Raw genomic sequence first — 7,793 nt, 5'->3', positions numbered from 1 at the left:
CTTCTGAGTTTTTGATTTAAGAGGTCTGGAGTGGGCCTGAGGATTTGCTTTTTTTTTTTTTTTTTGTCACATCTCAAGGTTTATGGGAAAGATCACAGTTCTAACAGACTTCTCAGGTGGTCCAGTGGTTGGGAGTCTGCCTGCCAGTTTGATCCCCAGTCCGGGAAGATGCTGAAGCTCCAACACTTTGGCCACAGTCGGACACGACTGAGTGACTAAACTGGGAAGATTCCACATGCCTCAGGGCAACTAAGCCGGTGCACTGCAACTACTGAGCCTGCATGCCCTAGAGCCCAAGTTCTGCAACAAGAGAAGCCAAAGCGATGAGAGTAGCCACTGCTTGCCACAACGTGCCGCCACTCACAGCGATGAAGACCCAGTGCACCCAATAAATAAACAACAAAAATGAATCAAAATAGAAAAAACAAAACTCAAGAGTCCTAACCACTGGTTGTTTGGTCGCTCAGTCGTGACTGACTCTTTGTGACCCCATGGACTGCAGCTCACCAGGCTTTCCTGTCCTTCACCATCTCCTAGAGCTTGCTCAGACTCATGTCTGTTGAGTCAGTGATGCCATCCAACCATCTTATCCTCTGTTGTCCTCTCCTCCTTCTGCCTTCCATCTTTTCCAGCATCAGGGTCTTTTCCAGTGAGTTGGCTCATCCTATCAGGTGGCCAAAATACTGGAGCTTCAGCTTCAGCATCAGTCCTTCTAACAAACATTCAGGATTTATTTCCTTTAGGATTGACTGGTTTGATCTTGCAGAGTAAAGATTAGGACTTTGGAATCAATGGGGCCTGGATTAAAATCCTGGCCCCATGGCTTTCTGGCTGTACATAACTTGGACAAGCTGCTTCAAACCATTTAATCTGGGTAAGCACTGCTGTCTGCAGGGAAGAGATTCTCTTGGGCTAATCTGCAGTTGATTATGATGCAAGTAAATCAGTAAGGGGAAGGTTATCTTTTTGTTGTTTTTCTGGCTGCACCATGCAGCATGGAGAACTTCCCTTACCAGGGGTCGAACCCACACCCTTACCCCCTCCACAGTGGAAGCAGTCTTTTTAAAAAATATATATTTACTTATTTGGCTGTGCTGGGTCTTAGATTTGGCACTTGGGACCTTTAGCTGCAGCCTGTGGGATCTAGTACCCTGACCAGGGATCAAACCCAGGCCCCCTGCATTGGGAGCATGGAGTCTTAGCCACTGGACTACCAGGGAAGTCCTGGAAGCAGAGTCTTAACCACTGGACCACCAGGGAAGTTGAAGAAAGGTTATCTTATTCAGTTCAGTTCAGTTCACTTCAGTCGCTCAGTCGTGTCCAACTCTCTGCGACCCCATGAATCACAGCATGCCAGGCCTCCCTGTCTATCACCAACTCCCGGAGTTCACTCAAACTCATGTCCACAGAGTCGGTGATGCCATCCAGCCATCTCATTCTCTGTCGTCCCCTTCTCCTCCCGCCCTCAACCTTTCCCAGCATCAGAGTCTTTTCCAGTGAGTCAACTCGTCGCATGAGGTGGCCAAAGTATTGCAGTTTCAGCTTCAGCATCAGTCCTTCCAATGAACACCCAGGATTGATCTCCTTTAGAATGGACTGGTTGGATCTCCTTGCAGTCCAAGGGACTCTCAAGAGTCTTCTCCAACACCACAGTTCAAAAGCATCAATTCTTCGGCGATCAGCTTTCTTCACAGTCCAACTCTCACATCCATACATGACCATGGGAAAAACCATAGCCTTGACTAGAAGGACCTTTGTTGGCAAAGTAATGTCTCTGCTTTTTAATACACTATAAGCAGTTAAATACGAACAAAACAACATTTTTGAGGACTTAGCCTGTGCCAGGTACTGTTCTAAAGACCTTACCTGGAATGACTCAAACTTAACTATAATAATCTTCGCAATAGGTGCTATTAGCCACATTTTACAAGGTGAGAAACTGAGGCATATGGGAGATGAAATAAACATGTAGGCCCTAGAGCCAGCAAGTAACTGAGTTAAAACTTAGACCCAAGCCATCCAACTCCAGAGCCTAAAACCTTAATCACTCTAATATGCTTCCTGCAACCCAGAGCTGAGCCTCAGGAACCATGCTGGGATGGAGAAGAGGTTTGCCATGTCCCAGAACTTTATAGTCTCCTATGACTGAGTTTCTGCATCCTGGCTCATGGGACCCCTCCCATTGATACACGACTTTGTCACTCTCTCAGTTCAACTTCTCCTTCCTGCCACAAATAGCTGAAAAAGCCCTCTCCTGCAGGTGTCTCCAAGTGGGCAGTGAGAAGCACTGGTCCTTAAGATGGTATAGGTGATGGCCTGAGTGAGTTATTTCAACTCCACAGTCTCAGTTTCCCCATCCAGGCCTTAAATAATATTGAATTACATAGGGGAAAGCAGTTCTCTTTTCAATTTCAATAACTTCAAGGGGAAAGTCTTCGCTGGGGGCTAGACTTTTACACACGTATAATTCTTAGTGACGTCTTCCTTTTAAGAACAGTGAGCCCTCTTGGTTTCTTTTCTAGACTATATCCCCAATCCAGCCCTTCCTATAATGTCCACTGCCACAACTTGGGTGCAAGTGCTGCTTACTGACCTCCTGACCTCCATGCTTGCTTGGCTGAATTCAGTTCTCTGCCCAATAGCCAGTGTACTCTCTCTGCAGCTCAAATTTGGTTATGTTATAGCTGTTTAAAACCTCTGTCCGTAACGGAGGTAAAATCCGAACTCCTTCTGGCCCACAGGCCTGAGTCCCGCCTGCCTCTGTGACTCCCTTTGTCTCCTTCTGCTTCCCCCTCCTGCTGGCTTTCTGTTGTCGTTGTTCAGTCACCCAGTCGTCTATGACTCTTTGCAACCCCGTGGACTGCAGCACCCAGGCGTCCCTGTCCCTCACCATCTCCCAAGGTTTGCCGAAGTTCAGGTCCATTGCATTGGTGATGCGATCCAGCCATCTCCTCCTCTGATGCCCTCTTCTCCAGCCCTCAATCTTTCCCAGCATCAGAGACTTTCCCAATGAGTAGGCTGTTCAAATCAGATGACCAAAACACTGGCGCTTCAGCTTCAGCAGCATCAGTCCTTCCAACCACTATTCAGGGTTGATTTCCCTTAAGGTTGGCGATTGATTTGGTCTCCTTGCTGTCAAAGGAACTTTCAGAAGTCTTCTCTAGCACCACAGTTCGAAGGCATCAATTCTTAGGTTTTCTCTTCTTCACAGTTCACCCCTTCATGGATCACTGCCTTGTCATGGCGAAGGGGCCTGCATAACTCAGTGAAGCTATGAGCCCTGCAGTGTAGCGCCACCCAAGACAGACGGGTCATAGCAGAGAGTTCTGACAAAACATGATCCACTGGAGGAGGGAATGACAAACCATCCTGTATACTTGCCGTGAGAACCTCATGAACTGTATAAAGGCTTTCTGTCTACCCTTCACACAAAGCCTCTCTTTGCACCCATGGTGCCTTCCACTGGAAATGGTTGGTCTTCCTATCCTTGTGACTGGCTCCTTTTTTCATTATTTAGGTCTAGATTCAGATGTTACCTCCTGGGAAAGGAGTTTCCCAAACACTGTAGCTTCAGCAGCTCCACCCAACTCATTCTCTGCCCAGTCACCTGAGCTCCCTGGTACTGGTCTGCACTCAGCTATGGCATCTATTGTTTGTCTTTCCTACCACAGTTGGGCTGTAAGTTCCTCAAAGGCAGGCATCAACTCAGTCTTGGTCGTTTTGGCATCTCCTGGGCCTGGCATAGTACCTGACCAACAGCAGGCATTAAACACATATTTGTTAATTGAGTGAGAGTGACACTCAGGGTTCCTCTTTGCGAAAAGGGTGGACACCTTTCTGCCCTCAATCTCCTATTTTCAAGGTAGAGATTCTTCTGCCTGTAGGTGCTTACCAGATTTTGTGTGCTCAGTCACTCAGTCCTGTCCGACTCTCTGCGACCCCAAGGACAGTAACACACCATGTTCCTCTGTCCATGGGATTTCCCAGGCAAGAATGCTGGAGTGGGTTGCCATTTCCTTCTCCAGGGGATCTTCCCAACACAGGAGTAGATCCCGAGTTCTCTGGTGTCCCCTACATTGGCAGGTGGATTCTTTACCACTGCACCACCTGGGAAACCCTATCAGATTTTAGGGGGTACACAAATTCCACCTTTTTTTTTTTTTGGCCATGTGACTCAGCATGCAGGATCTTAGTTCCCTGACTAGGGATGGAACCAGAGTCTTAACTACTGGACTTCCAGGGAAATCCCCAAATTACCCCTTAAATAATATTCAGTCTTAGCATGAGAAAGTAGATGTTTGCTGTGAATTTTCTAATTATATAAAAGAATAATTCAGTGTTACTCCTTATGACTTCTCCAACACTTGCTAATCTGACTTTTACAAAGTCCACAGTCTTACACTTTTTTGTATACATCAGTATCTAGATTATAACATTATACTATTTTCACTATAGAGTTCACAGGTACTTTCTATTAAAGTGGGAAGTGATTTAAGGTAATGATATGGTGGTGTTCTTTCAAATAAATATACTCAGTTCAGTTCAGTTGCTCAGCTGTGTCCAACTCTTTGTGATCCCATAGACTGCAGCATGCCAGGCTTCCCCATCCATTACCAACTCCCGGAATTTACTCAAACTCATGTCCATAGAGTAGGTGATGCCATCCAGCCATCTCATCCTCTGTCATCCCCTTCTCCTCCTGCCTTCAATTTTTCCCAGCATCAGGGTCTTTTCCAAAGAGTCAGTTCTGCACATGAGGTGGCCAAAGTATGGGAGTTTCAGCTTCAGCATCAGTCCTTCCAATGAACACCCAGGACTGATCTCCTTTAGAATGGACTGGTTGGATCTCCCTGCAGTCCAAGGGACTCTCATGAGTCTTATCCAACACCACAGTTCAAAAGCATTAATTCTTTGGTGATCAGCTTTCTTCACAGTCCAACTCTCACATCCATACATGACTATTGGAAAAAACATAGCTTTAGATGGACCTTTGTTGGCAAAGTAATGTCTCTGCTTTTTAATATGCTGTCTAGGTTGGTCATAGCTTTTCTTCCAAGGAGCAAGCGTCTTTTAATTTCATGGCTGCAGTCAAAATCTGCAGTGATTTTGAAGCCCCCCAAAATAAATTCTCTCACTGTTTCCATTGTTTCCCCATCTATTTGCCATGAAGTGATGGGACCAGATGCCATGATCTTAAGTTTTCTGAACGTTGAGTTTTAAGCCAACTTTTTCACTCTCTTCTTTCACTTTCATCAAGAGCCTCTTTAGTTCTTCTTCACTTTCTGCCATAAGGTTGGTGTCATCTGGGTATCTGAGGTTATTGATATTTCTCCCAGCAATCTTGATTCCAGTTTCTGCTTCATCCAGCCTGGCATTTCGAGTGATGTACTCTGCATGTAAGTTAAATAAACAGGGTGACAATATACAGCCTTGACATACTCCTTTCCTGATTTGGAACCAGTCTGTTGTTCCATGTCCAGATCTAACTGTTGCTTCCTGACCTGCATACAGACTTCTCAGGAGGCAGGTCAGGTGGTCGGGTATTCCCATCTCTTGAAGAATTTTCCAATTTGTTGTGATCCACACAATAAAAGGCTTTGACATAGTCAATAAAGCAGAAATAGATGTTTTTCTGGAACTCTTTTGCTTTTTTGATGATTCAACAGATGTTAGAAATTTGATCTCTGGCTTCTCTGCCTTTCTAAATCAAGCTTGAACATCTGGAAGTTCACGGTTCACGTACTGTTGAAGCCTGGCTTGGAGAATTTTGAGCATTACTTTGCTAGCATGTGAGATCAGTGCAACTGTGCGGTAGTTTGAACAACATTTGGCACTGCCTTTTTTTGGGATTGGAATTGTTAGGTAGGTAGAATAGGGAAAAGGAGTCCAAAATGGCGGTGGCCAAAAGACGAGGAAGGGAAAAACCCGTGAAAATAGAACAAAGGAAGGTCCAAGGACCAGAGTGAGGACCTCAGGTAAAACAAACAACACTCCTGGCCAGCCCAATTTACATAGGGCAGGCCCAGGGGAAAAAAAGCATATAAAAAGAGGAGCCAAAGCTAGCTCTCTCTCTCTACCCTGCGCTCTGGGCCACTCTTCTCTTCACGTCTTTGGATCGACGTGCCCTCACGCCTTGAAGATGGATTTTCCTGCTATCTTCTAAATAAAACAGAGCTGTAACACTGAGCTGTAACACTGATCTAAGAGCTATAACATGGTCCATTCGAGACCTGAGAGCTATAACACCGTCTGTCCAAGACCTGAGAACTGTGACACGCCGAGGGGGCTTTACTCTCCGTCACCCCAAATCTTTGTTGTGATGAGACAAAGAACTGAGGAGCATACACTCACGTGATAGAATGAAAACTGACCTTTTCCAGTCCTGTGGCCACTGCTATTTTCCAAATTTTCTGGCATATTGAGTGCAGCACTTTTCACAGCATCATCTTTTAGGATTTGAAATAGCTCAACTGGAATTCCATCTCCTTCACTAGCTTTGTTTATAGTGATGCTTCCTAAGGCCCACTTGACTTTGAATTCCAGGATGTCTGGCTCTAGGTTACTGATCACACCATCATGGTTATCTGGGTCATGAATATCTTTTTTGTATAGTTGTTCTGTGTATTCTTGCGACCTCTTCTTAATATTTGTGCTTCTGTTAGGTCCACACCATTGCTGTCCTTTATTGATAGACAGAGTGCCTGAAGAACCATGGACGGAGGTTTGTGACATTGTACAGGAGGCAGTGATCAAGGCCATCCCCAAGGAAAAGAAATACAAAAAGGCAAAATGGTTGTCTGAGGCGTCCTTACAAATACCTGAAAAAGGAGAAAAGGAAAGATATACCCATTTGAATGCAAAATTCCAAAGAAAAGCAAGGAGAGATAAGAAAGTCTTCCTCAGCGACCAATGCAAAGAAATAGAGGAAAACGAAAGAATGAGAAAGACTAGAGATCTCAAGAAAATTAGAGATACCAAGGGAACATTTCATGCAAAGATGGGCACAATAAAAGTACTAGCCTTTTCTAAAAAGTAAATTGGTTTAAAGACATTAAATATAGGTGTATGTGGCCTTGTATAGTGCAAGAGGCTATAATTATGGTATCATTGTTGCAGGTAGAGCATAGTTCCCCTTATGGTAAATTGGCCCTAGATGAGCCCCTGGGCTGAGTGCCATTTAGTTTGTTTTTTTCAGTGACATGGGAAGTTATTCATCTCGTGTAAATGATGGACTGGAGCCGTTCTCCTGGACCTCAGTGCATGAATTTGTCCATGTCAGTCTATTTTCCTCCAATGCATAGGGCTTTTATTTTCTGTGACCTCTGTGGTGGTGGGTAGAGAATTGTGGTTCTAAGACACAAAATACTTAATATCCTGGTGTCAAAGTCAGTCTCATAAATCAGCTTTTATCTGCCGATGCACCAAAAGCCTTAGTGCACAGCCTAATCATTGCAAGTTAAAGCTCACCTATATAAATTCTACAATTTTAAAAAAAACGGTCTTCCAGGACCCCTCTGCCCTTCCATCAATCTGACCTCCAAATGGATGGAATCGTGTATATAAAATATGCAACAAATCCACACCTTGGCATTTCTTGGACTTAACATGTGCCAACACTATTTCTGTAGTATAGTAATATTCAACTTCCCTGTAAGACAACCATGCCGCAAACTTAACTATTTGGCTCCAAAGCTGTGTGGCTTCCACCAAGTTACTTAACCTCTGTGCTTCAGTCTTTACTTCCTTGTATTACTGTAAGATTAAATAAGATAATGCATGGAAACACGGTATCC

The sequence above is a fragment of the Moschus berezovskii genome, chromosome 21 (genome assembly GCF_049115385.1).
Source record: "Moschus berezovskii isolate FMDL1 chromosome 21, NW_MosBer_1.0, whole genome shotgun sequence".
NCBI classification, from domain to species: domain Eukaryota; kingdom Metazoa; phylum Chordata; class Mammalia; order Artiodactyla; family Moschidae; genus Moschus; species Moschus berezovskii.
The sequence above is the reverse complement of the archived record's forward strand: the minus strand, read 5'-3'. Positions refer to the sequence as shown.